The sequence below is a fragment of the Aquarana catesbeiana genome, linkage group LG08, assembly GCF_042186555.1.
Source record: "Aquarana catesbeiana isolate 2022-GZ linkage group LG08, ASM4218655v1, whole genome shotgun sequence".
NCBI lineage: Eukaryota > Metazoa > Chordata > Amphibia > Anura > Ranidae > Aquarana > Aquarana catesbeiana.
Genome location: NC_133331.1, coordinates 82,137,359 through 82,164,560, shown reverse-complemented (window position 1 = coordinate 82,164,560; position 27,202 = coordinate 82,137,359). Strand labels below are relative to the sequence as shown.

Here is a 27,202-nt window from a genome sequence, read left to right as displayed (position 1 = left end):
ATATTTTATTTATTTTTACACTGTTTAAAAAAAAAAAAAAATTGTGTCACTTTTATTCCTATTACAAGGAATGTAAACATCCCTTGTAATAGAAAAAAGCATGGCAGGACCTCTTAAATATGAGATCTGGGGTCAAAAAGACCTCAGATCTCATATTTACACTAAAATGCAATAAAAAAAAAAAAAATAAAAAAAGTCATTTAGAAAAATGACATTTGAAAAAATATGCCTTTAAGAGGCGTGGACGGAAGTGACGTATTGACGTCGCTTCCGCCCAGCAGTGTCATGGAGACGAGTGAGCGCCATCTTAGCCTCACTCGTCTCCAGACACACCAGAGAGCAGGACGCGATCGCCTCCGCCGCTACCGACGGCTCCGGTAAGTGGCGGAGGACACCAGATCGCGGCGGGAGGGGGGGGCGGGGGAATCCGCCGCAGGGACCACTTTTATCTGAAAGCCGGCCGCCGCACGAAAACGGGGATACCGGGGTTATGGCAGCTGGCTGCTGCCATAACAACGATATCCCCGTTCAAAGTTTGGACGTACATCGTCGTGCGGCGGTCGGGAAGTGGTTAAGAATACAGAAAGCAAATAAAATATAACATTTAGTGTTGATCAAACATCCTCTAGCTAATGACTACCATGTCCAAGCCCAATATTCCCCCAATACCTGTATGCACTTTCATATTTTTATTATTGTATTAAAACAAAGAAATATGAATATTGACCACTAGATGGATCTCTCAATGTAAGAATGTATACACTCTTTAATATTTATTTGATTAGTAGTTTGATTAGTTATGATTAAAGCTGTGTAGGCTGAAACCCGTCAACTGACTGCATTTGCATACTGAACACTGTTGTCTCCTGAATAAAAGCAAGATTTTAGAGCTAAAGCGGTTGTTCAGATCATCTTTATGGACTATTACTCTCAGACGGGCAACTGTGGATCAAGCACCTGTGAGCTTGGCTGATGGTGGATTATATGGGTAGCAGCACTGAAATCTTTGTTTGTATCAATACACTCTTTATCCCTCTAAGCACCTGTTATGATAACAGCTACACATTTACTGCAATGTTCTCTATTGGTGGACAGGCTTTTGCCCACTATATAAAAATGTGTTTTTGTTGTTGTCTTTGTACCCATTGGGGAGATTTATTTTCTATTTCTGTCACTTGTCACTAATTAACTTACTTGCGAGAAAAAGCAGTAAATTAAAGCCACTGGGGGAGATTTACTAAAACTGGTGCGCATAAAATCTTGTGCAGCTGTGCAAAGTAACCAATCAGCTTCTGGGTTTTAGGCTATGTTCGCATGATCTGACACGGAAATCGCATGACTTCGATCCGATTTTGCCCTGCGATTTTAGGTCAGACTTCCATACGACTTCAATGAACAGGATTCCGAATTTGATCCGACTTTCAGATGATTGCGACTTGTCCTTTGACCAATCAAAACAATTCCTTTGGCTCTGGCATGGATGAAACCTCAAGCCTAATTTATCCAAAAACAATAGGCGTGGTGTCCCCCATCCCCCCAAATCTATACCAGGCCCTTTGGGTCTGGTATGGATCTTCAGGGGGAACCTCATGCCAAAATGTAAAAAAATAAACAGAGTGGGGTCCCCCCAAGACCATACCAGACCCTTCAATCTGGTGTGAATTTTGAGGGTAAACCCCAAGCCAAAAAAAAAAAAACAACAGCATGGGGTCCCCCAAAATCCATACCGGAGCAATATCTAAGCATGCAACCTCGCAGACCAGGAAAGGGGGGAATTGAGCGAGCGGCAGAGGAGGAAGAAGACATTGGTGGAGGAAACAGAGAAAGAAGACATCGGAGGAGGAAGCGGAGAAAGAAGACATCGGTGGAGGAAGCGAAGACAGTAGAGATTGTGATTGACGTTGGAGCTACGACATGGGGTTGGGTTTACCCTCAAAATCCATACCAGACCAAAGGGTCTGGTATAGTCTTGGGGGGACCCCACACTGGTTTTTTTTAGGGGATTTCACATCAGTTTCTGTGTGTAATAGTTTTAGTAAATCTCCCCCACAGTGTAGCACTGGAGGGCAAGAAGTAGAGCCTGCATATCTAATAGGCCAACTGCCCTCATCTACTAACTACAATATCTCACAAAAGTGAGTACACCCCTCACATTTTTGTAAATATTTTATTAAATCTTTTAATGTGACAACACTGAAGAAATGACACTTTGCTACAATGTAAAGTAGTGAGTGTACAGTTTGTGTAGCAGTGTAAATTTGCTGTTCCCTCAAAATAACTCAACACAGCCATTAATGTCTAAACCACTGACAACAAAAGTTAGTACACCCCTAAGTGAAAATTTCCAAATTGGGCCCAAAGTGTCAATATTTGGTGTGGCCACCATTATTTTACAGCACTACCTTAACCCTCTTGGGCATGGAGTTCACCAGAGCTTCCCAGGTTGTCCTCTTCCACTCCTCCATGATGCCATCACAGAGCTGGTGTATGCTAGTGACTTTGCACTTCTCCACCTTCGTTTGAGGATGCTCCACAGATGCTCAATAGGGTTTAGGCCTGGAGACATGCTTGGCCAGTCCATCACCTTTACCCTCAGCTTCTTTAGCAAGGCAGTGGTCGTCTTGGAGGTGTGTTTGCCATCGTTATCATGTTGGAATACTGCCCTGCGGCCCAGTCCCCGAAGGGAGGGGATCATACTCTGCTTCAATATGTCACAGTACATGTTGGCATTCATGGTTCCCTCAATGAACTGTAGCTCCCCAGTGCCGGCAGCACTCATGCAGCCATAGACCATGACACTCCCACCACCATGCTTGACTGTAAGCAAGACACACTTGTCTTTTTACTCCTCCCCTGGTTGCCAGCACACACACTTGACACTATCTGAACCAAATAAGTTTATCTTTTGCTCTCATCAGACCACAGGACATGGTTCCAGTAATCCATGTCCTTAGTCTGCTTGTCTTCAGCAAACTGTTTGCGGGCTTTCTTGGGCATCATCTTTAGAAGAGACTTCCTTCTGGGACGACAGCCATGCATACCAATTTGATGCAGTGTGCAGTGTATGGTCTGAGCACTATCAGGCTGTCCCCCCACCCCTTCAACCTCTGCAGAAATGCTGGCAGCACTCATACGTCTATTTTCCAAAGACAACCTCTGGGTATGACGCTGAGCACATGCACTCAACTTTTTTGGTCGACCATGGCGAGGCCTGTTCTGAGTGTTCTTGGCCACCGTGCTGCAGTTCAGTTTCAGGGTCTTGGCAATCTTCTTATAGCCTAGGCCATCTTGTTGTAGAACAACAATTCTTTTTTTCAGATCCTCAGAGAGTTCTTTGCCATGAGGTTCCAAGTTGAACTTCCAGTGACCAGTATGAGGGAGTGATAGTGATAACACCATATTTAACACACCTGCTCCCCATTCATACCTGAGACCTTGTAATACTAACAAGTCACATGACACCAGGAGGGAAAACGGGTGTACTCACTTTTGTTGTCAGCGGTTTAGACATTAATGGCTGTGTGTTGAGTTATTTTGAGGGGACAGCAAATTTACACTGTTATACAAGCTGTACACTCACTACTTTATATTGTAGCAAAGTGTCATTTCTTCAGTGTTGTCACATGAAAAGATATAAAATATCTACAAAAATGTGAGGGGTGTAGTCACTTTTGTGAGATACTGTATATATAACTACAAACTATTTATAGAAGCAAATTTGAAAAAAATATTAACAGGTATTGATAAGATCACAAAAATCTCCTACACCTTTATCTAAAATAACTCTTAATTTGAATAGACAGGTTGCAAAGGGTTGGATTTACAGTATGATACTCATTGAATCACCACGTTATGCCAACACCTCCTACACATCTAGTAGATGTTGTTACTTGACAGCTCCAATGAGTGTCAGTTATATCAGCAGAGAAGTAGATTTGTTACAGAGGTGTAATGTGGGTCATGGCATATTTAGGGTACGCATAATGAAATGTAACAACTACTAAGTTAAGTGGCCATAGTTTTGACAGCAATAAATACACATTTACTATCATTGTAAACACCTTACTCTGAGTTATCAGCACCTTTTATGTCATTCTTCCGAATCAATACTTCTTCAACCTGTGACACCAAAGCTGCTACTACTGTTACAAAGCAGTATACGTGAAATCTGTGAACAAGGACATTAGGAGGCAATTGATAAACTAGGAGCAAAAAAAAAAGTGTGCAGGCATCTATGTGTGCATGCAAGTGTACACACCAAGCTGTTTCACCTGCCAAACAATTTGCATTTTAACCACTTGAAGACCAGGCGTTTTCTGGAACTTTTTGTTTAAAAGTTTAAATTAGTATTTTTTGCTATAACCCCCAAACATCATATATTTTTTTTTAGCAGAGACCCTAGAGAATATTCTGTCTTGAGATTTACAAACGGCACAGCCAAGATGGTGATCTAATATTTCTCTCTTGCAGCTAAATAACACAAATAGGTCACATCCAGCCTGTGACTGGGCAGTGAAGACACAGCAGCAGCACAGATAAAAATATTCTCTTTACTTCTGTTTTGCCAGCTCATATGCACTACTGTTCACCTGATTTACACCTAGTGCAGCCCCTCCTTCTACTTGTCTGAGTCTTGCTGTACAGAGAATTACAAAAAATGTATACCTTTTCAAATTAAGGAACTTAAAGTATATGTAAACCCTCACCTTGTAAACCAACCCATTCAGCTTAAAATAGAAATGAAAGGCAAAACATTTGTGTATAGATATAAAAAAAACACATTAAAAACACTTTTTTACCCCTTTTTTATAAGTGATAACATTCCCTCTATTCTCAACTGCATAAGAGTTGGGGGAGGAGAAATAACAGCTTCCCAATGAATGGCTGTGCAGCGGGGGCATGTCAGGACAAGTCTGATCATTGGAGGAAAGCAGGCTGAGTTCTGAGCATAGCTAAAGAACTGACCACGCTGTTTTTCCTGCTTAATGTAGTCAGTTTTTAATAGGAAAGCAGAGGGAGTGGCAGGAACACCAGGGATTTCACACAAAGGAAGCAATACAAAGAGAACAAGAGACTTTCTCATACGAGTACAGCATGCACATATCAGAAATGTGAAATGTTGGGTTTACATATTCTTTAAGCTGGCCATAGATGGACTGAAATTCAGCCAAATTTTTTTTTCATCCAGACAGTCCCATGTAGTGTGTCTGGTTGTTGAAGTGATGGATGGATCGCATTTCCCTGCATTGGTCTCCATTTCCCTCTCTTGTGTTGTGTTTCTGGGGAGTTGGCATTTATGACTTTCACCTTCTTTTGAATGTGAGGGGTGGGCTTAGGGGATATGCATAAAAAGTGTGAGATATATATGAATGATATGTATAATCTATAAATTTAATGGACCCATTTTGATTGTTCTAGAGCAGTGTTTCTCAACCTTTTTTCAGTCAAGGCATCCTTTAAAAATTATGGACAATCTCAAGACACCCTTTAAAAATTATGGAGAGTCTCAAGGCACCCCATTCTAAAATGTAAAAACTATTTTAATAGTTTTACGTAATGCAGCAACATTTACAAGTCCAAGTAGGACATCCAACGTTAGAGGTGATTTATTCTTTGAAAGCAAATACACTTTTGCACAATTGTACTGACTAGTATTCAGATGTTTCTCCATCACTCAGCTAATATTATTATTATTATACAGGATTTATATAGCGCCAACAGTTTGTGCAGCGCTTTACAACATGGGGCAGACAGTACACTTACAATACAAATCAATACAGGAGGGATCAGAGGGCCCTGCTCATTAGAGCTTACAATCTAGAAGGGAGGGTCAAGTGGAAACAAAAGGTAATAACTGTGGGGGATGAGCTGATGGAAAAAATGAAAATACAGTTGTTAGGTGTGGGTAGTATAGGCTTCTCTGAAGAGAAGGGTTTTCAAGGATCTTCTGAAAGCTAATAAAGTAGGAGATAAGCAGACAGATTGGGGTAGGGCATTCCATAGGATTGGAGAGGCTTTGGAAAAGGCCTGGAGGCGAGCATGGGAGGAGGTGACAAGGGAGCTAGAGAGCAGGAGGTCTTGAGAGGAAAGAAGAGAGCGAGTAGGTTGGTATTTAGAGACTAAGCTAGTGATGTAGCTGGGGGCGAAATTGTGGATGGCTTTATACGTAGTTGTTAGAATTTTGAATTTAATTCTTTGGCCGAGCGGAAGCCAGTGGAGGGATTGACAGAGAGGAGTGGCAGACACAGAGCGATTGGTAAGGTGGATGAGTCTGGCAGTGGCATTCATAATGGATTGAAGAGGTGATAGACTATGTAGAGGTAAGCCAATGAGAAGGGAGTTGCAGTAGTCGAGGCGAGAGATGACCAGCGAGTGAATTAAGAGCTTTGTTGTGTCATTGGTTAGAAAGGGGCGTATTTTGGAGATGTTGCGGAGGTTGAAGCGGCAGGATTTGGACAGTGATTGGATGTGTTGCTTGAAGGAGAGTTCAGAGTCTAGGACTACACCTAGAACCTTGGCATGTGGGGATGGGCTTATAGTTGTGCCATTGATTTTGACAGAGAGATCAGGGGAAGAGGCATATGGGGGAGGAAAAATTATAAGTTTGGTTTTGGCTAGATTGAGTTTAAGGAAGTAGTGTGACATCCAGACTGATATATCTGAGAGTAAATTACTGATACGTGAGGAGATAGAGGGAGTGAGCTGAGGGGTAGAGAAATAGATTTGGGTGTCGTCAGCGTAGAGGTGGTATTGGAAGCCATGGGAGGCTATCAGTTGACCCAGGGAGGCAGTGTAGATTGAAAATAGTAGAGGTCCAAGAACAGACCCCTAAGGGACCCCAACAGAGAAAGGAAGAGGAGAGGAGGAAGTAGAGTTATAAGAAACGCTAAAGGTGCGGTTGGATAAGTAGGAAGAGAACCAGCGAAGTGTACAGTCACGGAGACCAAAGGTGTGTAGTTTTTTGAGGAGGAGGGGGTGGTCAACCGTATCAAAGGCAGCAGAAAGGTCCAGGAGTAGGAGTACAGAATAGTGTCGATTGGTTTTGGCCGTTAGTAGATCGTTTGTTAGTTTTAGGAGAGCAGTTTCTGTGGAGTGTTGAGGACAAAATCCAGACTGAAGGGGATCAAGAAGGCCATTATCAGTGAGGTGGACGCTCAGTCGGTTGTAGACCAGACGTTCGAGGAGTTTGTATAAGAAGGGGAGCTTGAAGATGGGGCGTAGGTTGTTAAGATTGGATGGGTCCAGTGAGGGCTTTTTAAGTATGGGTCTGACAAGTGCATGTTTTAGAGAGTTAGGGAAGATGCCAGAAGAGAGGGAGAGATTGAAGATGTGGGTTAGAGAGTGTAGTATAGGGCCAGAGGGTGAACGTAGCATTTGTGAGGGAACAGGATCCAGAGGGCAGGTGGTAAGGTGGACATTAGCAAGTAGTTTAGCAACTTCGTCTGTAGTGGTGGGGTTGAAAGAGGAAAATAATGATTGTGCCTGTGGGCATGAAGTGTAAAGCGTGGAGGGTGTCGGCACAGTAGAAATCTCAGCGCGAATAGTATCAATCTTCTGTTTGAAGTGATTGGCGATCTCCTGGGCAGTGAGTGAGCTGACCCCACAGCTGATTGAGAAGGGCAGGGGAGGGTCAAACAAGGATGCTATGCAGGCAACTAACATCCTCCTTATAAACTAATGCCGTCATTAGTCGTTAGGACGCCGGCAGCTAGAAGGATGTAATGGTGGTCAATGAAAACCTGTGGCTTTGTGTAACTAAAAGACAGCCTTCATCCACATGCCGGCTTGCATACAATTTTAGGAATTTTGCCAGGGCACCCCTGAAGAAAAATCAAGGCACCCTGGTTGACAAAGGCTATCCTAGAGCATTATGACCCCATGAGTTCCCGTGTAAGCGGAGTATCCTAACTCGGAAAACACACTGAGCCTCATGACCTATCACAACTGCTACAGAAACAATTTATCACTATATGGCTATTTCCCATGATTCGTTAATTTATTCTGATCTTATGGGTGACAGAAGCAGATTAAAATTTTAGGGCCTATTGCACTATTCTGCTCTTGCAATTTTAATTTAATTTTAATTACTTTGTGCTACGCAAAAAATAAAAACCCAAGTGGCGATTAAATACCACCAAAAGAAAGCTCTATTTGTGTGAAAAAATTATAAAAATTTTATTTGAGTACAGTGTAGCATGACCGCGCAATTGTCATTTAAAGTGCGACAGCACTGAAAGCTGAAAATTGACCTGGGCAGGAAGGGGGTAAAGGTCCCCAGTAGGCAAGTGGTTAATTAGGCCCAACTATACATTGAATTAAGAGAATTTAAATTACCAAGCCCTTCTTATTAGCTATCCAAAGCGAAATATGAATTTTAGAGGGTGGCCTCATAGCAAAAGTATAACTGTGGCATCACTGCAGAAAGATACTGTATGTGTCATGTAGACATGGCCCATGTACCTGGGGTCCAAAAGTGTGAAAATAGGAAGAAGGCAGCACAAAACATGTTTCTAGATTGCACATAAATAGATTCTAAAGCTGACTTAAAGAGGTAGTAAACCGCTGGCTTTTCTTTTTTTTAAAACCTGCAAGGCAAAGTTAAAATGTGCTAGTATGAATCGCACATTAAGTGAAACGTGCCTTAGAACGAAGCCCTCTAGAGGCACGCTGTCATTGCTGAAGGTGCTTCCATCTTAACACGATCTCCCTTCCGGGTTCGCAGACTCAGGCTGTGTGAGTGGCTGGAGCCACAATGACGTTACTCCTGCATGGGAGCCGCTGTTTACAGGTATGCCATTCCTTCAGAGCGAATGCGCTGGTAATGTCATGAACTGCATCTAAAGTAAATATCTCCTAAATGGCGCACGTTTAGGAGATATTTACTTTACCTATAGCATGCCTCCCAACTTTTTGAGATGGGAATGAGGGACACCTATCAGCAAAAGTATGCAGGCATAGGACACACCCCTTGCCACGCCCCCTTAAAGGAAAATTGTACAAAAAACAAGATTGGTTAAACCCACAAGTGCTTTTTTTTACCACTACTATTCCTTTATATTGAAAAAAAGAAGAAAAAACTGCGCTATAAACCAAAGTAAACAATAAATCGTTGAAAAGCTGCAATCCCAACAATAAACATCAATTGTGGAGTAAATATGAAAAATAAAAAGAATTGCGCTAATACATGTGCAAATTACCATAAAAGTCCTCAGTGAAAAAAATTTTTTTGTTTATGATATTGAGTGTAAATAAGAAATAAAAATGTATGTGGATAACAATTGATAATAATCCACCTTAATATCCAATAAGTGAAAAATCAATATGATTAAAAAGTTCAATTCGCCCAGAAAGGTACAAAAAATCCAAATGGTGATTCAATCAGTGACAGCAAAGGAGAGTCCACCACCAGGGATAGAGGGGGTTGCTCCTTACCAGATGGCCACGACCCCCCACTACAGAGGGTCACAGCAAGCAGGCAATCTTAACCACAGAGATTGGGAGCTTCTATCGATATCCACCAGGGGTCATCTCACCGTCAGCCACACCAGCGAAACCAATGGCAGGGATGCACCATAAAATACAAAAAGGGGCTCACATAGTGTAAAACCACCAAGATTTATTAAGAATTTAAAATAACAAAGTGAACACTTACAAAACGTAGTGAATGTAAAAGCCTAAAGTCCGGTTCCTTGGCCACAGGAACCCGGACAAACCCGTCCTGCTGAAATACAACACTATTTGGGGGTGACGTCAGCGTGGAGCCAGACGACGCGCTGACGTCACCCCCAAATAGTGTTGTATTCCAGCAGGACGGGTTTGTCCGGGTTCCTGTGGCCAAGGAACCGGACTTTAGGCTTTTACATTCACTACGTTTTGTAAGTGTTCACTTTGTTATTTTAAATTCTTAATAAATCTTGGTGGTTTTACACTATGTGAGCCCCTTTTTGTATTTTATGGTGCATCCCTGCCATTGGTTTCGCTGGTGTGGCTGACGGTGAGATGACCCCTGGTGGATATCGATAGAAGCTCCCAATCTCTGTGTTTTAAGATTGCCTGCTTGCTGTGACCCTCTGTAGTGGGGGGTCGTGGCCATCTGGTAAGGAGCAACCCCCTCTATCCCTGGTGGTGGACTCTCCTTTGCTGTCACTGATTGAATCACCATTTGGATTTTTTGTACCTTTCTGGGCGAATTGAACTTTTTAATCATATTGATTTTTCACTTATTGGATATTAAGGTGGATTATTATCAATTGTTATCCACATACATTTTTATTTCTTATTTACACTCAATATCATAAACAAAAACATTTTTTTCACTGAGGACTTTTATGGTAATTTGCACATGTATTAGCGCAATTCTTTTTATTTTTCATATTCCTTTATATTGGCTTTTGGAATTTACAAATGCAGCAATTTAGAAATCAGATGAAAGGTTTAGCTCTGGAAAAAACTTTTTGATGGATAAAAAGTGCATTTTTATATACAACTATGTAGATCAGACCAAAATGAGGGACAAATGAGGAGGAATGAGGGACAGAGGGACATTGCTCCAAATCAGGGACAATTGGGAGCTATGCTATAGGGAAGCCTTATTATAGGCTTACCCATAGGTACAAATTATGCATGGGAGTTTACTCCCACTTTAAAGTGTTTCCTTACATATGCAGACATTTTGTGTTGTACATTCAAACTTATCAGGTGGTGGTGTGTCTATCCATTATATGGGATAAAGTTGAAATGTTTGGCTAAGATCCTCCTATCTCTCAGCACAGCTAAGCAACAGCAGACACCCCAGCCAATCATTCCTCAGAAACTAGTTATCAGCTGTTAGATATTTTTATCTTTATATTGGATTTGGCCTATGCGTTATCAGTGTCTATTTTCTGGACTGAGATGATGGTCCATTTCCTTACCCCAACACTTAGGTGTCTATTTATTAAAACAATTGTAAGACGAATGTGGCAAGCATTCACCCATTCTGGACAAATTCAGACTATTTTTCTTAACTTCTTTGTGCAGGAACCTCCCGGCCCTTTAAGTGGTTTCAGATCGCGGGCGGGATTTATGATCATGTGACCGACGTGATTGGCTGTCACGGCAATTACATGATCAGAAAACTCCCGATCGTGAGAAGCTTTCCGTTAGCCGTCGGGAGCTTGCTCTCTGCACAGTTGTGTCTGCAATTTGTTACGCAAATATGAAGCCTATTTAGAACAAAAAACACAAAACCTCTGCGCTTAGGACAGAAAAAGGGGGGCAAGATATGGAAACAAGAGGGAGGAGGAAAAAGACCAAGGGGGTGGGGAGGGGGGGAGGGGGAAAGGGGGGAGAAGGAAAAAGAAAAAAGAAAGAAAGGTATGCTGCCACCTTTAGTTAAGCCCTCAAAGAGGACTAACATATACATAAAATATTAAAATAGAGGTATGGCGCTTCCTTATAAAGTGTGTACTAAATAATAATGTGACCGATATGAACTATACCATACACAAACAGTGATAAGTGATCGTATAAGTGCCCCCATAACTGGTAAAATATATATGTGATACGAAACGTGAAGAAGACCCTAATTAGGTACCATGCACCTATATGCCCAGGTAATTTCCAAAAAGTACCACTAGGTGTGGCTGCTGATACACTAAGCAGCTAATATGATGATTCCAACATATATATATGCAAAAAATATAAAAATATATAAAAAATAATATAATATACCAGTGCAATCAAATCCAAAAAATTGTTATATACCCAAATGGTCTGCAAAATGTGTAATAGCTTATATGGATAGAAAAAATGTTCTGTCACAAGTAATGCATCCCAAACTGCAAATAACGGAAAATTATATGTATATAAATATGCAACAAGGTTGTATACCAGTGCAATCAAATCCAAAAAATATGTATCCAAATGATCTACACAATGTGTCTCAAGATATTTGAATAAAGAAAGAATAATAAAAAACACAACAAAAAACTGTCACACGTGATACGTCCCAGATTACAATTAGCAGATGAAAAAAAAAAAAAAAAAAAAAAAAAAAGGTTCCAAAAGCTTGGTGACTGTGGTGCCCTTATAGATGAAAGATCCGTGACTTCTGTGCTCCCCCTTTTGGCTCCCCACTCACCGACTCCCACTGCCCCTGCAGGGGTAACAGGCACTTCAGGATCCCAATCCCGTCTTCTTGGCCGATATCCCGTGGTCACTGAGATAGGATGTCCTCTCTCCCAGGCGTTTCCAAGTAGCCTCTTTGTACCACCTCCTTATATCACGTCCAAGACAGGGATCCCCAAAGAAATCCTCATAAAAAGAGATGCCACCTCATAGTGTAGTAATTAAATTAAAACTTTATTGCCGTAAAAAACTCCCCACATGGGAGAAATTAAAAGCATGTAACACTACACTATGGGTGAAGCCGAAAGCCAGGAAGTAATTCACCGCAGCGTGCGGTCCAGCTGCGTTCCAGGCTCTCTCGCTCCGTACCCGGAAATGACGTAAGTGCGTAGCTCCGCCTTACGCGTTTCGTCATCGACGTTTTCAAAGGCGGCGCCATCTTACTACACCTCACAGGTTATAAGGTGAGCGGACATGCTGGATCCTCCCCGCTCCCGTCACTATAGGAATTTTGATTGGACAATCAATCCTAGAGATCCTCCTCCCGATGACTCCCATTAGGAAACCCAGGTCGAATCCCTATGTCCCTCGGTCAGGAAATAATAATAATATTACGGACCCATGCATCTCCGCTAACCCTTACATAAATTGGCAGACATATTTCACATACAGTAACAGTGCATCAGACATCTTATTAATATGTATTGCAGGTTAAATTTAAATTGGAAAAAACACATAAGTATATCATATAGACAGAAACCTCAGTGGTGGGTTGCGGTACTGCATGTTCTTCATCTTGCAAACCCAGTATCTATCTTGTAAAAGTGAATTTAAATAAAGTGAAAAACTGATTCCCATTCTAGGTCTGTTTTTGTATAAAGATAAAGGAAAGGTATTAGATATTCATTGCTATCTTTATGGGTGTCCACCTCAGATCTCCAAACTTCAGAAGAAAAAAAAAAAAAAAAAAAAAATTTTTTTTACATCTGAGATTTGGAACCAAATATCATTGATATTTCTGGGACCTTCCAAACCACTCAAGAAAAATTATAATCTCCAATATATCCATAAGGACTAACTTCCAACATTTCTATATTGGACCGGTGTATTCCTAGGTGTGGATATTACATTTCCAACCCCAGGACATTAATAACCTAGTTGCTATCCCACATACTGCAGCCCCCCAGTGGTATGTTCTAATAGTGAACTCTCCCATGTATATCCAGATATCACTTGGTAGACATTCTCTAATGCAGTGTCAGCACCCCAAGGTAGCTTACTGGGGTACTAGGAATCCGGGAGGTATAAGTGCATAATGTCATCCCGGGGGTATACATTGCCTTAAGGACGTGGGAAGTTTAAATATAAATATGAAACCATAAAGGGCATTTATAAAAGCAGACAGAAAACCAACATATAAGACATGATTGAAAATATATATACATATATATGGAGACAGTATCCACATATATGTGAACTGCACATGGTCCCTCATAACTAAGTATGGGTATCCCCACCTATGTCCGTATATGCACATATGCCTAATTAGTATTGTAAGTTAATGGTGCTGGGGATGTCAGCTGTATACACACCTATGCTCCACTCCATATTGATCATGTCTGTGATTATCCTACTTCTGTCCCCTAACTCAACATTTATACAGCAATAGCTTAGTTATGTACTATCATAATGTGTTGTTACACTATGCCCCCTTTTTTTCTGGACACCTAACAGGTAAAAGTAAAGGACATACATCATAGAGGACCTGGGGAAGTATGATTAAGATACTACTGTAGATTGGTTTAAGGATTAGCTATAAAGCAGTTGAGGTCTATATCCAAATTCAAGCCTTTAGGGGCAATAGACCCCAACCGATATATCCACCCTGTCTCATTCCTAGAGACCAGTGTTTCTTTGTTACCCCCTCTCCAATGGTTTTTCACTTGATCAATGCCATAAAAAATAAGGCCACTTGGATCTTTTTGATGGAATTCGGCAAAATGTCGTGATAGATGATGCTTCGGGAACCCTTTTTTGATGTTTTTAATATGTTCCCGTATTCTGACATAGAGGGGGCGGGTGGTTCTCCCCACGTACTGTAAATGACAAGGGCATTCAATGATATAAGTAACGTGGGTACTATGACAGGTTATCAGCTCCTTAATCTCATATTCTTTATGGTCTGCAGTTGACTTAAACTTTTCCTTCTTTCTAGGTTGGGGTTTGCTAACTCTGCAAGGTAAACATCTGCGGCATCTGAAGAACCCTTTCATATTAGGTATAATATGGGTTTGCTTAGGGGGATCAATAACGTTATGTACAAGGTGGTTGCGTAGTGTAGGTGCTTTCCTATACACAAACTTCGGTTTGATAGGGAGGATTTTGGCTAGTACACGGTCCTCTTTCAGGATAGGCCAGTATTTCTTAATGATCCGTTCCACATCCTTATATTGGTTGTTAAACCCTGTAATAAAGGTTAACTCTGTTTGGTCATTTTTGGTCCTACTGTTCTTCTTAAGTAGTTGGTTTCTATCCATGTTCTTGATCTCCTGTTTGAGCTTATCCAGGTTTTCCTGTGGATATCCTTTCTCTTGGAACCGCTGAATAAGGACATCTGCCTGAACATCAAAATCTTCCAGTGTGTTGCAATTTCTCCGTATTCTTAATAGTTGGCCTCTTGGAATGTTAGATTTCCACTTTGGGTGATGACAGCTTGAAGTAGGTATATACCCGTTCCGATCTGTACTTTTAAAAAAAGTACGGGTATTGAGGGAATCCCCTGCTTTAAAGATTTCCAGATCTAAATAGTCAATTGTCTGCAGGTTCCACTTGCCCGTGAACGTAATCCCATACCTGTTCATATTTAACTCTTCAAGGAATTTCTCGAGACTGTCTGTTGTACCATCCCATAAGATGATTAAATCATCAATATATCTACGGTACATTTTAATTTGGGGGATATTCTTATTGTAGATGTATTCCTCCTCCCACATGTTCATGAACAGGTTTGCAACACTTGGTGCATATCGTGCCCCCATTGCAACACCTTTAGTTTGTACAAAATACTCCTTGTTGTACCAAAAGTAGTTGCATTCCATTGCCATTTTAAGGCCTTCCCGAATGTAATTGATCTGCCCTTGTCTCATTGCTGTATTCTCATATAGAGCCTTTTCTACTGCTAGCAACCCATCCGGTTGTTCAATGCTTGTATACAATGAGTTAACGTCTATTGTTGCCAATACCCAATTTTCTGTACCTTTAATATTTTGGAGTTCTTCAATGAGCTGTAAACTATCACGCAGATATGATTTCCCTTGCTGTACCAGAGGTTTCAAATATTTATCTAGGTATTCCCCTAATCTTGAAAAAATCGAGTTTATGCCACTGATGATGGGTCTTCCAGGTGGTTTGTGCAATCTTTTGTGGATCTTCGGTGTATAATATATCACAGGGGTCTTTGTAGAATTAGAATATAAATATTCAGCTTCTTTAGCATTCAATATCCCCATAGCTTTTCCTTTGGTAATGTACTTCTTTAATTTTTCCTCATATTTTTTCTTTGGATTCGTTCTAAGCTTCTTATACGTATTTTCCACATTTAGTAGGTTGCCCATCTCTTCTTGATAGTCTTTTTTATCCAAAATGACCAATCCGCCTCCTTTATCGGCCGGCCGTATAACTACCTCATGTCGTTTCCCTAACTCTTTGATGGTCCTCCAGATATTTTTCCTCTTTCTTTCCTTCCCTTTCAGATTTTTCAGATCCTCTTCTACCATTTTCTTGAAAGCAGTCAGACACTGACTCCCTGGCGTTTTGGGGTTGAAGGTAGAGTTATTCCTCAGGTTGGTTTGGATATATTCTGGGTTGTCCTTAGTACTAATATTTGTATTCATAGCAAAGTGTTTTTTCAAATTAAGTTTTCTCATAAACTTTTGGAGATCAATATAGGCCTCAAATTTATCCAGGCCCTTATCCGGTGCAAATTTCAGGCCCAAATCAAGCACCTGTAGTTCTTCAGCTGTAAATGTTGCACTACTTAAATTATAGATGCCCTTTCCTATTACACTCTTCTTCTTTTTCTTCCTGCCTCCTCTGCATCCTCTTGTCTGCCTCTTCTTCCCGGGTTTCTTCGCATCTCCTCTGTATTTGTTCTCTGGCCTTGCTCCTGCCCGTAATTGGGGTTCCTCCTCTCTCCATATCCTCGATTTATAATTGGGGTTCGTTCCTCCCCAGTTCCCCATTGATCCTCTCTCTGCGTATTGCCTCTGTTCGTATTCATTCCCCTCCATCCATAGGCCCTGTAAGGAGGGCGGGTCTTCCATCTCCCCGGAGGTCTGTTTCTCTGTCCTCCATGAAAATCCCTCTCCTCCCTCGAATCTCTCCTATGGGAGGGATGGGATTCATATTGATATCTCAAGGGTGAGAATCTATTATGTGTGGGTACTTCATACCTCACATTGCTTGGCGTCCTATATTCATGGGGTCTTTGATGGCTTATCCTTCTATGGTTAGATCTCTCTGGAGCCCTATTGAAAGGTCTAGATCTCCCACGGTTCCCACTATTAGAATATTCTGGGGATAGGAATTGGGAATTGTCGACCATCAATTCCATCATCCGGCCCTCAGTGGGTTCATCAGGGCTATCATCCATACTGATGTCATCCATATCATCATTGTGATCTCTCATCATTGATTGCCACTTGTATACTTTCCCATTCCTATAGTCAAGAACATCCCTTTTGAATTTCTTTTGTTTTTTTGCTTGGATCTCCCCATCATATTTTTTGATGATTTCTTGGAGTTCCTTTTCCTTATCCTTATATTCCCTTTGGGTAGAGAAGGGTGCCAACATATTTTTGATCTCTGTAATTTTTGCTTCTATGCCCCTTAGTTTAAATTGTCTTCTCTTAACAATATTCCGAAGCAGCTCTCCCTCACACTTATTGAAGAAGGAATACCAGTCACCCATAAGGTCTCCATCATCAATATTATCATTCGGGTGTAAATCCCACCTTAATCTCCTGGGGGTCATTTTTTCAGTGATATACATATCTAGGGTGGCAATGTCCCACCACACTCTCAGCTGCTTCTCCATAGCATGTCTGAGCTGCCTCATGAGGCTCTGCATATCCTGCGTGTTGGTGACTTGTTCCTGACTGAACACACCCCCTAAATCTATGTTTCTGCTGGTCATATATCCAAAGATGTCCATAGCTGCAGAGTATATACCCACCCTGAGGTGGTTAAGTTAGAACAAAAAACACAAAACCTCTGCGCTTAGGACAGAAAAAGGGGGGCAAGATATGGAAACAAGAGGGAGGAGGAAAAAGACCAAGGGGGTGGGGAGGGGGGGAGGGGGAAAGGGGGGAGAAGGAAAAAGAAAAAAGAAAGAAAGGTATGCTGCCACCTTTAGTTAAGCCCTCAAAGAGGACTAACATATACATAAAATATTAAAATAGAGGTATGGCGCTTCCTTATAAAGTGTGTACTAAATAATAATGTGACCGATATGAACTATACCATACACAAACAGTGATAAGTGATCATATAAGTGCCCCCATAACTGGTAAAATATATATATGATACGAAACGTGAAGAAGACCCTAATTAGGTACCATGCACCTATATGCCCAGGTAATTTCCAAAAAGTACCACTAGGTGTGGCTGCTGATACACTAAGCAGCTAATATGATGATTCCAACATATATATATATGCAAAAAATATAAAAAAATATAAAAAATAATATAATATACCAGTGCAATCAAATCCAAAAAATTGTTATATACCCAAATGGTCTGCAAAATGTGTAATAGCTTATATGGATAGAAAAAATGTTCTGTCACAAGTAATGCATCCCAAACTGCAAATAACGGAAAATTATATGTATATAAATATGCAACAAGGTTGTATACCAGTGCAATCAAATCCAAAAAATATGTATCCAAATGATCTACACAATGTGTCTCAAGATATTTGAATAAAGAAAGAATAATAAAAAACACAACAAAAAACTGTCACACGTGATACGTCCCAGATTACAATTAGCAGATGAAAAAAAAAAAAAAAAAAAAAAGGTTCCAAAAGCTTGGTGACTGTGGTGCCCTTATAGATGAAAGATCCGTGACTTCTGTGCTCCCCCTTTTGGCTCCCCACTCACCGACTCCCACTGCCCCTGCAGGGGTAACAGGCACTTCAGGATCCCAATCCCGTCTTCTTGGCCGATATCCCGTGGTCACTGAGATAGGATGTCCTCTCTCCCAGGCGTTTCCAAGTAGCCTCTTTGTACCACCTCCTTATATCACGTCCAAGACAGGGATCCCCAAAGAAATCCTCATAAAAAGAGATGCCACCTCATAGTGTAGTAATTAAATTAAAACTTTATTGCCGTAAAAAACTCCCCACATGGGAGAAATTAAAAGCATGTAACACTACACTATGGGTGAAGCCGAAAGCCAGGAAGTAATTCACCGCAGCGTGCGGTCCAGCTGCGTTCCAGGCTCTCTCGCTCCGTACCCGGAAATGACGTAAGTGCGTAGCTCCGCCTTACGCGTTTCGTCATCGACGTTTTCAAAGGCGGCGCCATCTTACTACACCTCACAGGTTATAAGGTGAGCGGACATGCTGGATCCTCCCCGCTCCCGTCACTATAGGAATTTTGATTGGACAATCAATCCTAGAGATCCTCCTCCCCACCTCAGATGACATTATGCACTTATACCTCCCGGATTCCTAGTACCCCAGTAAGCTACCTTGGGGTGCTGACACTGCATTAGAGAATGTCTACCAAGTGATATCTGGATATACATGGGAGAGTTCACTATTAGAACATACCACTGGGGGGCTGCAGTATGTGGGATAGCAACTAGGTTATTAATGTCCTGGGGTTGGAAATGTAATATCCACACCTAGGAATACACCGGTCCAATATAGAAATGTTGGAAGTTAGTCCTTATGGATATATTGGAGATTATAATTTTTCTTGAGTGGTTTGGAAGGTCCCAGAAATATCAATGATATTTGGTTCCAAATCTCAGATGTAAAAAAAATTTTTTTTTTTTTTTTTTTTTTTTCTTCTGAAGTTTGGAGATCTGAGGTGGACACCCATAAAGATAGCAATGAATATCTAATACCTTTCCTTTATCTTTATACAAAAACAGACCTAGAATGGGAATCAGTTTTTCACTTTATTTAAATTCACTTTTACAAGATAGATACTGGGTTTGCAAGATGAAGAACATGCAGTACCGCAACCCACCACTGAGGTTTCTGTCTTTGGTGTCTGTTTATGAAGCAGTGATCAGCGGTGATCCCGAGGATCACCGCAGATCACAGTCCATAAACAGTTTATGAAACAGTGATAATCGGGGGAGAACATGTTTGAACTTGTTCTCCCGCCCATTATCTCTACACACGGAGAATCCTCATTGAATGACACAGTAACGGCCAGTTTATGAAGCGGTGATCTCACCGCTTCACTGGCGATCTGTGTCAGAATTCACACTCCCAGGTTCACCATCTCAGAGGTGGTGAATCGGGGAGTGAAGAGGAAATCTGGGGGGATCTGAGGGGGAAGGAGGAAGATTTTTAACTTCCTTATGCCTCGTTCAGACCCCCCAACACTGTAAGCATGTCCCCCTGTCATATTTATGTGTATACATATTTATACATATATACATATAATGTGTATATGTATATATATATCATGTGTGTGTGTATACATGTATATATAGTGTGTGTGTGTGTATACATATGTGTATAATGTAGGGGGACACATTATTTTATTAACATTAATCCACGCCGTTGAGCGGTGATAATTTATCACTGCTTGATAAACTGACATCTGGTGCTGTAATCTCGTAAAGTCTCACGAGATTCCAGTATCAGGGGCCGTTCTCCACTATTTGAAGCATTTGTAGATCACTTCACTCCTCCAAAGGTGAAGCGATCTACACCGCTTCATAAACTGGCACACAGAGGAGAAGATTCTTCACTGTGAATGCCGGAGAACGAAGCAGTGAATAGATTTCACTGCTTCATAAACGGACACCTATATGATATACTTATGTGTTTTTTCCAATTTAAATTTAACCTGCAATACATATTAATAAGATGTCTGATGCACTGTTACTGTATGTGAAATATGTCTGCCAATTTATGTAAGGGTTAGCGGAGATGCATGGGTCCGTAATATTATTATTATTTCCTGACCGAGGGACATAGGGATTCGACCTGGGTTTCCTAATGGGAGTCATCGGGAGGAGGATCTCTAGGATTGATTGTCCAATCAAAATTCCTATAGTGACGGGAGCGGGGAGGATCCAGCATGTCCGCTCACCTTATAACCTGTGAGGTGTAGTAAGATGGCGCCGCCTTTGAAAACGTCGATGACGAAACGCGTAAGGCGGAGCTACGCACTTACGTCATTTCCGGGTACGGAGCGAGAGAGCCTGGAACGCAGCTGGACCGCACGCTGCGGTGAATTACTTCCTGGCTTTCGGCTTCACCCATAGTGTAGTGTTACATGCTTTTAATTTCTCCCATGTGGGGAGTTTTTTACGGCAATAAAGTTTTAATTTAATTACTACACTATGAGGTGGCATCTCTTTTTATGAGGATTTCTTTGGGGATCCCTGTCTTGGACGTGATATAAGGAGGTGGTACAAAGAGGCTACTTGGAAACGCCTGGGAGAGAGGACATCCTATCTCAGTGACCACGGGATATCGGCCAAGAAGACGGGATTGGGATCCTGAAGTGCCTGTTACCCCTGCAGGGGCAGTGGGAGTCGGTGAGTGGGGGAGCCAAAAGGGGGAGCACAGAAGTCACGGATCTTTCATCTATAAGGGCACCACAGTCACCAAGCTTTTGGAACCTTTTTTTTTTTTTTTTTTTTTTTTTTTTTTTTTTTCATCTGCTAATTGTAATCTGGGACGTATCACGTGTGACAGTTTTTTGTTGTGTTTTTTATTATTCTTTCTTTATTCAAATATCTTGAGACACATTGTGTAGATCATTTGGATACATATTTTTTGGATTTGATTGCACTGGTATACAACCTTGTTGCATATTTATATACATATAATTTTCCGTTATTTGCAGTTTGGGATGCATTACTTGTGACAGAACATTTTTTCTATCCATATAAGCTATTACACATTTTGCAGACCATTTGGGTATATAACAATTTTTTGGATTTGATTGCACTGGTATATTATATTATTTTTTATATTTTTTTATATTTTTTGCATATATATATATGTTGGAATCATCATATTAGCTGCTTAGTGTATCAGCAGCCACACCTAGTGGTACTTTTTGGAAATTACCTGGGCATATAGGTGCATGGTACCTAATTAGGGTCTTCTTCACGTTTCGTATCATATATATATTTTACCAGTTATGGGGGCACTTATATGATCACTTATCACTGTTTGTGTATGGTATAGTTCATATCGGTCACATTATTATTTAGTACACACTTTATAAGGAAGCGCCATACCTCTATTTTAATATTTTATGTATATGTTAGTCCTCTTTGAGGGCTTAACTAAAGGTGGCAGCATACCTTTCTTTCTTTTTTCTTTTTCCTTCTCCCCCCTTTCCCCCTCCCCCCCTCCCCACCCCCTTGGTCTTTTTCCTCCTCCCTCTTGTTTCCATATCTTGCCCCCCTTTTTCTGTCCTAAGCGCAGAGGTTTTGTGTTTTTTGTTCTAACTTAACCACCTCAGGGTGGGTATATACTCTGCAGCTATGGACATCTTTGGATATATGACCAGCAGAAACATAGATTTAGGGGGTGTGTTCAGTCAGGAACAAGTCACCAACACGCAGGATATGCAGAGCCTCATGAGGCAGCTCAGACATGCTATGGAGAAGCAGCTGAGAGTGTGGTGGGACATTGCCACCCTAGATATGTATATCACTGAAAAAATGACCCCCAGGAGATTAAGGTGGGATTTACACCCGAATGATAATATTGATGATGGAGACCTTATGGGTGACTGGTATTCCTTCTTCAATAAGTGTGAGGGAGAGCTGCTTCGGAATATTGTTAAGAGAAGACAATTTAAACTAAGGGGCATAGAAGCAAAAATTACAGAGATCAAAAATATGTTGGCACCCTTCTCTACCCAAAGGGAATATAAGGATAAGGAAAAGGAACTCCAAGAAATCATCAAAAAATATGATGGGGAGATCCAAGCAAAAAAACAAAAGAAATTCAAAAGGGATGTTCTTGACTATAGGAATGGGAAAGTATACAAGTGGCAATCAATGATGAGAGATCACAATGATGATATGGATGACATCAGTATGGATGATAGCCCTGATGAACCCACTGAGGGCCGGATGATGGAATTGATGGTCGACAATTCCCAATTCCTATCCCCAGAATATTCTAATAGTGGGAACCGTGGGAGATCTAGACCTTTCAATAGGGCTCCAGAGAGATCTAACCATAGAAGGATAAGCCATCAAAGACCCCATGAATATAGGACGCCAAGCAATGTGAGGTATGAAGTACCCACACATAATAGATTCTCACCCTTGAGATATCAATATGAATCCCATCCCTCCCATAGGAGAGATTCGAGGGAGGAGAGGGATTTTCATGGAGGACAGAGAAACAGACCTCCGGGGAGATGGAAGACCCGCCCTCCTTACAGGGCCTATGGATGGAGGGGAATGAATACGAACAGAGGCAATACGCAGAGAGAGGATCAATGGGGAACTGGGGAGGAACGAACCCCAATTATAAATCGAGGATATGGAGAGAGGAGGAACCCCAATTACGGGCAGGAGCAAGGCCAGAGAACAAATACAGAGGAGATGCGAAGAAACCCGGGAAGAAGAGGCAGACAAGAGGATGCAGAGGAGGCAGGAAGAAAAAGAAGAAGAGTGTAATAGGAAAGGGCATCTATAATTTAAGTAGTGCAACATTTACAGCTGAAGAACTACAGGTGCTTGATTTGGGCCTGAAATTTGCACCGGATAAGGGCCTGGATAAATTTGAGGCCTATATTGATCTCCAAAAGTTTATGAGAAAACTTAATTTGAAAAAACACTTTGCTATGAATACAAATATTAGTACTAAGGACAACCCAGAATATATCCAAACCAACCTGAGGAATAACTCTACCTTCAACCCCAAAACGCCAGGGAGTCAGTGTCTGACTGCTTTCAAGAAAATGGTAGAAGAGGATCTGAAAAATCTGAAAGGGAAGGAAAGAAAGAGGAAAAATATCTGGAGGACCATCAAAGAGTTAGGGAAACGACATGAGGTAGTTATACGGCCGGCCGATAAAGGAGGCGGATTGGTCATTTTGGATAAAAAAGACTATCAAGAAGAGATGGGCAACCTACTAAATGTGGAAAATACGTATAAGAAGCTTAGAACGAATCCAAAGAAAAAATATGAGGAAAAATTAAAGAAGTACATTACCAAAGGAAAAGCTATGGGGATATTGAATGCTAAAGAAGCTGAATATTTATATTCTAATTCTACAAAGACCCCTGTGATATATTATACACCGAAGATCCACAAAAGATTGCACAAACCACCTGGAAGACCCATCATCAGTGGCATAAACTCGATTTTTTCAAGATTAGGGGAATACCTAGATAAATATTTGAAACCTCTGGTACAGCAAGGGAAATCATATCTGCGTGATAGTTTACAGCTCATTGAAGAACTCCAAAATATTAAAGGTACAGAAAATTGGGTATTGGCAACAATAGACGTTAACTCATTGTATACAAGCATTGAACAACCGGATGGGTTGCTAGCAGTAGAAAAGGCTCTATATGAGAATACAGCAATGAGACAAGGGCAGATCAATTACATTCGGGAAGGCCTTAAAATGGCAATGGAATGCAACTACTTTTGGTACAACAAGGAGTATTTTGTACAAACTAAAGGTGTTGCAATGGGGGCACGATATGCACCAAGTGTTGCAAACCTGTTCATGAACATGTGGGAGGAGGAATACATCTACAATAAGAATATCCCCCAAATTAAAATGTACCGTAGATATATTGATGATTTAATCATCTTATGGGATGGTACAACAGACAGTCTCGAGAAATTCCTTGAAGAGTTAAATATGAACAGGTATGGGATTACGTTCACGGGCAAGTGGAACCTGCAGACAATTGACTATTTAGATCTGGAAATCTTTAAAGCAGGGGATTCCCTCAATACCCGTACTTTTTTTAAAAGTACAGATCGGAACGGGTATATACCTACTTCAAGCTGTCATCACCCAAAGTGGAAATCTAACATTCCAAGAGGCCAACTATTAAGAATACGGAGAAATTGCAACACACTGGAAGATTTTGATGTTCAGGCAGATGTCCTTATTCAGCGGTTCCAAGAGAAAGGATATCCACAGGAAAACCTGGATAAGCTCAAACAGGAGATCAAGAACATGGATAGAAACCAACTACTTAAGAAGAACAGTAGGACCAAAAATGACCAAACAGAGTTAACCTTTATTACAGGGTTTAACAACCAATATAAGGATGTGGAACGGATCATTAAGAAATACTGGCCTATCCTGAAAGAGGACCGTGTACTAGCCAAAATCCTCCCTATCAAACCGAAGTTTGTGTATAGGAAAGCACCTACACTACGCAACCACCTTGTACATAACGTTATTGATCCCCCTAAGCAAACCCATATTATACCTAATATGAAAGGGTTCTTCAGATGCCGCAGATGTTTACCTTGCAGAGTTAGCAAACCCCAACCTAGAAAGAAGGAAAAGTTTAAGTCAACTGCAGACCATAAAGAATATGAGATTAAGGAGCTGATAACCTGTCATAGTACCCACGTTACTTATATCATTGAATGCCCTTGTCATTTACAGTACGTGGGGAGAACCACCCGCCCCCTCTATGTCAGAATACGGGAACATATTAAAAACATCAAAAAAGGGTTCCCGAAGCATCATCTATCACGACATTTTGCCGAATTCCATCAAAAAGATCCAAGTGGCCTTATTTTTTATGGCATTGATCAAGTGAAAAACCATTGGAGAGGGGGGTAACAAAGAAACACTGGTCTCTAGGAATGAGACAGGGTGGATATATCGGTTGGGGTCTATTGCCCCTAAAGGCTTGAATTTGGATATAGACCTCAACTGCTTTATAGCTAATCCTTAAACCAATCTACAGTAGTATCTTAATCATACTTCCCCAGGTCCTCTATGATGTATGTCCTTTACTTTTACCTGTTAGGTGTCCAGAAAAAAAGGGGGCATAGTGTAACAACACATTATGATAGTACATAACTAAGCTATTGCTGTATAAATGTTGAGTTAGGGGACAGAAGTAGGATAATCACAGACATGATCAATATGGAGTGGAGCATAGGTGTGTATACAGCTGACATCCCCAGCACCATTAACTTACAATACTAATTAGGCATATGTGCATATACGGACATAGGTGGGGATACCCATACTTAGTTATGAGGGACCATGTGCAGTTCACATATATGTGGATACTGTCTCCATATATATGTATATATATTTTCAATCATGTCTTATATGTTGGTTTTCTGTCTGCTTTTATAAATGCCCTTTATGGTTTCATATTTATATTTAAACTTCCCACGTCCTTAAGGCAATGTATACCCCCGGGATGACATTATGCACTTATACCTCCCGGATTCCTAGTACCCCAGTAAGCTACCTTGGGGTGCTGACACTGCATTAGAGAATGTCTACCAAGTGATATCTGGATATACATGGGAGAGTTCACTATTAGAACATACCACTGGGGGGCTGCAGTATGTGGGATAGCAACTAGGTTATTAATGTCCTGGGGTTGGAAATGTAATATCCACACCTAGGAATACACCGGTCCAATATAGAAATGTTGGAAGTTAGTCCTTATGGATATATTGGAGATTATAATTTTTCTTGAGTGGTTTGGAAGGTCCCAGAAATATCAATGATATTTGGTTCCAAATCTCAGATGTAAAAAAAATTTTTTTTTTTTTTTTTTTTTTTTTCTTCTGAAGTTTGGAGATCTGAGGTGGACACCCATAAAGATAGCAATGAATATCTAATACCTTTCCTTTATCTTTATACAAAAACAGACCTAGAATGGGAATCAGTTTTTCACTTTATTTAAATTCACTTTTACAAGATAGATACTGGGTTTGCAAGATGAAGAACATGCAGTACCGCAACCCACCACTGAGGTTTCTGTCTATATGATATACTTATGTGTTTTTTCCAATTTAAATTTAACCTGCAATACATATTAATAAGATGTCTGATGCACTGTTACTGTATGTGAAATATGTCTGCCAATTTATGTAAGGGTTAGCGGAGATGCATGGGTCCGTAATATTATTATTATTTCCTGACCGAGGGACATAGGGATTCGACCTGGGTTTCCTAATGGGAGTCATCGGGAGGAGGATCTCTAGGATTGATTGTCCAATCAAAATTCCTATAGTGACGGGAGCGGGGAGGATCCAGCATGTCCGCTCACCTTATAACCTGTGAGGTGTAGTAAGATGGCGCCGCCTTTGAAAACGTCGATGACGAAACGCGTAAGGCGGAGCTACGCACTTACGTCATTTCCGGGTACGGAGCGAGAGAGCCTGGAACGCAGCTGGACCGCACGCTGCGGTGAATTACTTCCTGGCTTTCGGCTTCACCCATAGTGTAGTGTTACATGCTTTTAATTTCTCCCATGTGGGGAGTTTTTTACGGCAATAAAGTTTTAATTTAATTACTACACTATGAGGTGGCATCTCTTTTTATGAGGATTTCTTTGGGGATCCCTGTCTTGGACGTGATATAAGGAGGTGGTACAAAGAGGCTACTTGGAAACGCCTGGGAGAGAGGACATCCTATCTCAGTGACCACGGGATATCGGCCAAGAAGACGGGATTGGGATCCTGAAGTGCCTGTTACCCCTGCAGGGGCAGTGGGAGTCGGTGAGTGGGGAGCCAAAAGGGGGAGCACAGAAGTCACGGATCTTTCATCTATAAGGGCACCACAGTCACCAGGCTTTTGGAACCTTTTTTTTTTTTTTTTTTTTTTTTTTTTTTTTTTTCATCTGCTAATTGTAATCTGGGACG

The 27,202-nt window shown here is 41.1% G+C and overlaps 1 protein-coding gene across 1 annotated transcript in view; it reads right to left on the bottom strand.

Moving 5' to 3' along the window:
- Positions 1-27,202, bottom strand: part of DNTT (DNA nucleotidylexotransferase) — a 670,580-nt gene that overhangs the window by 553,742 nt on the left and 89,636 nt on the right. The window lies entirely within an intron of this gene.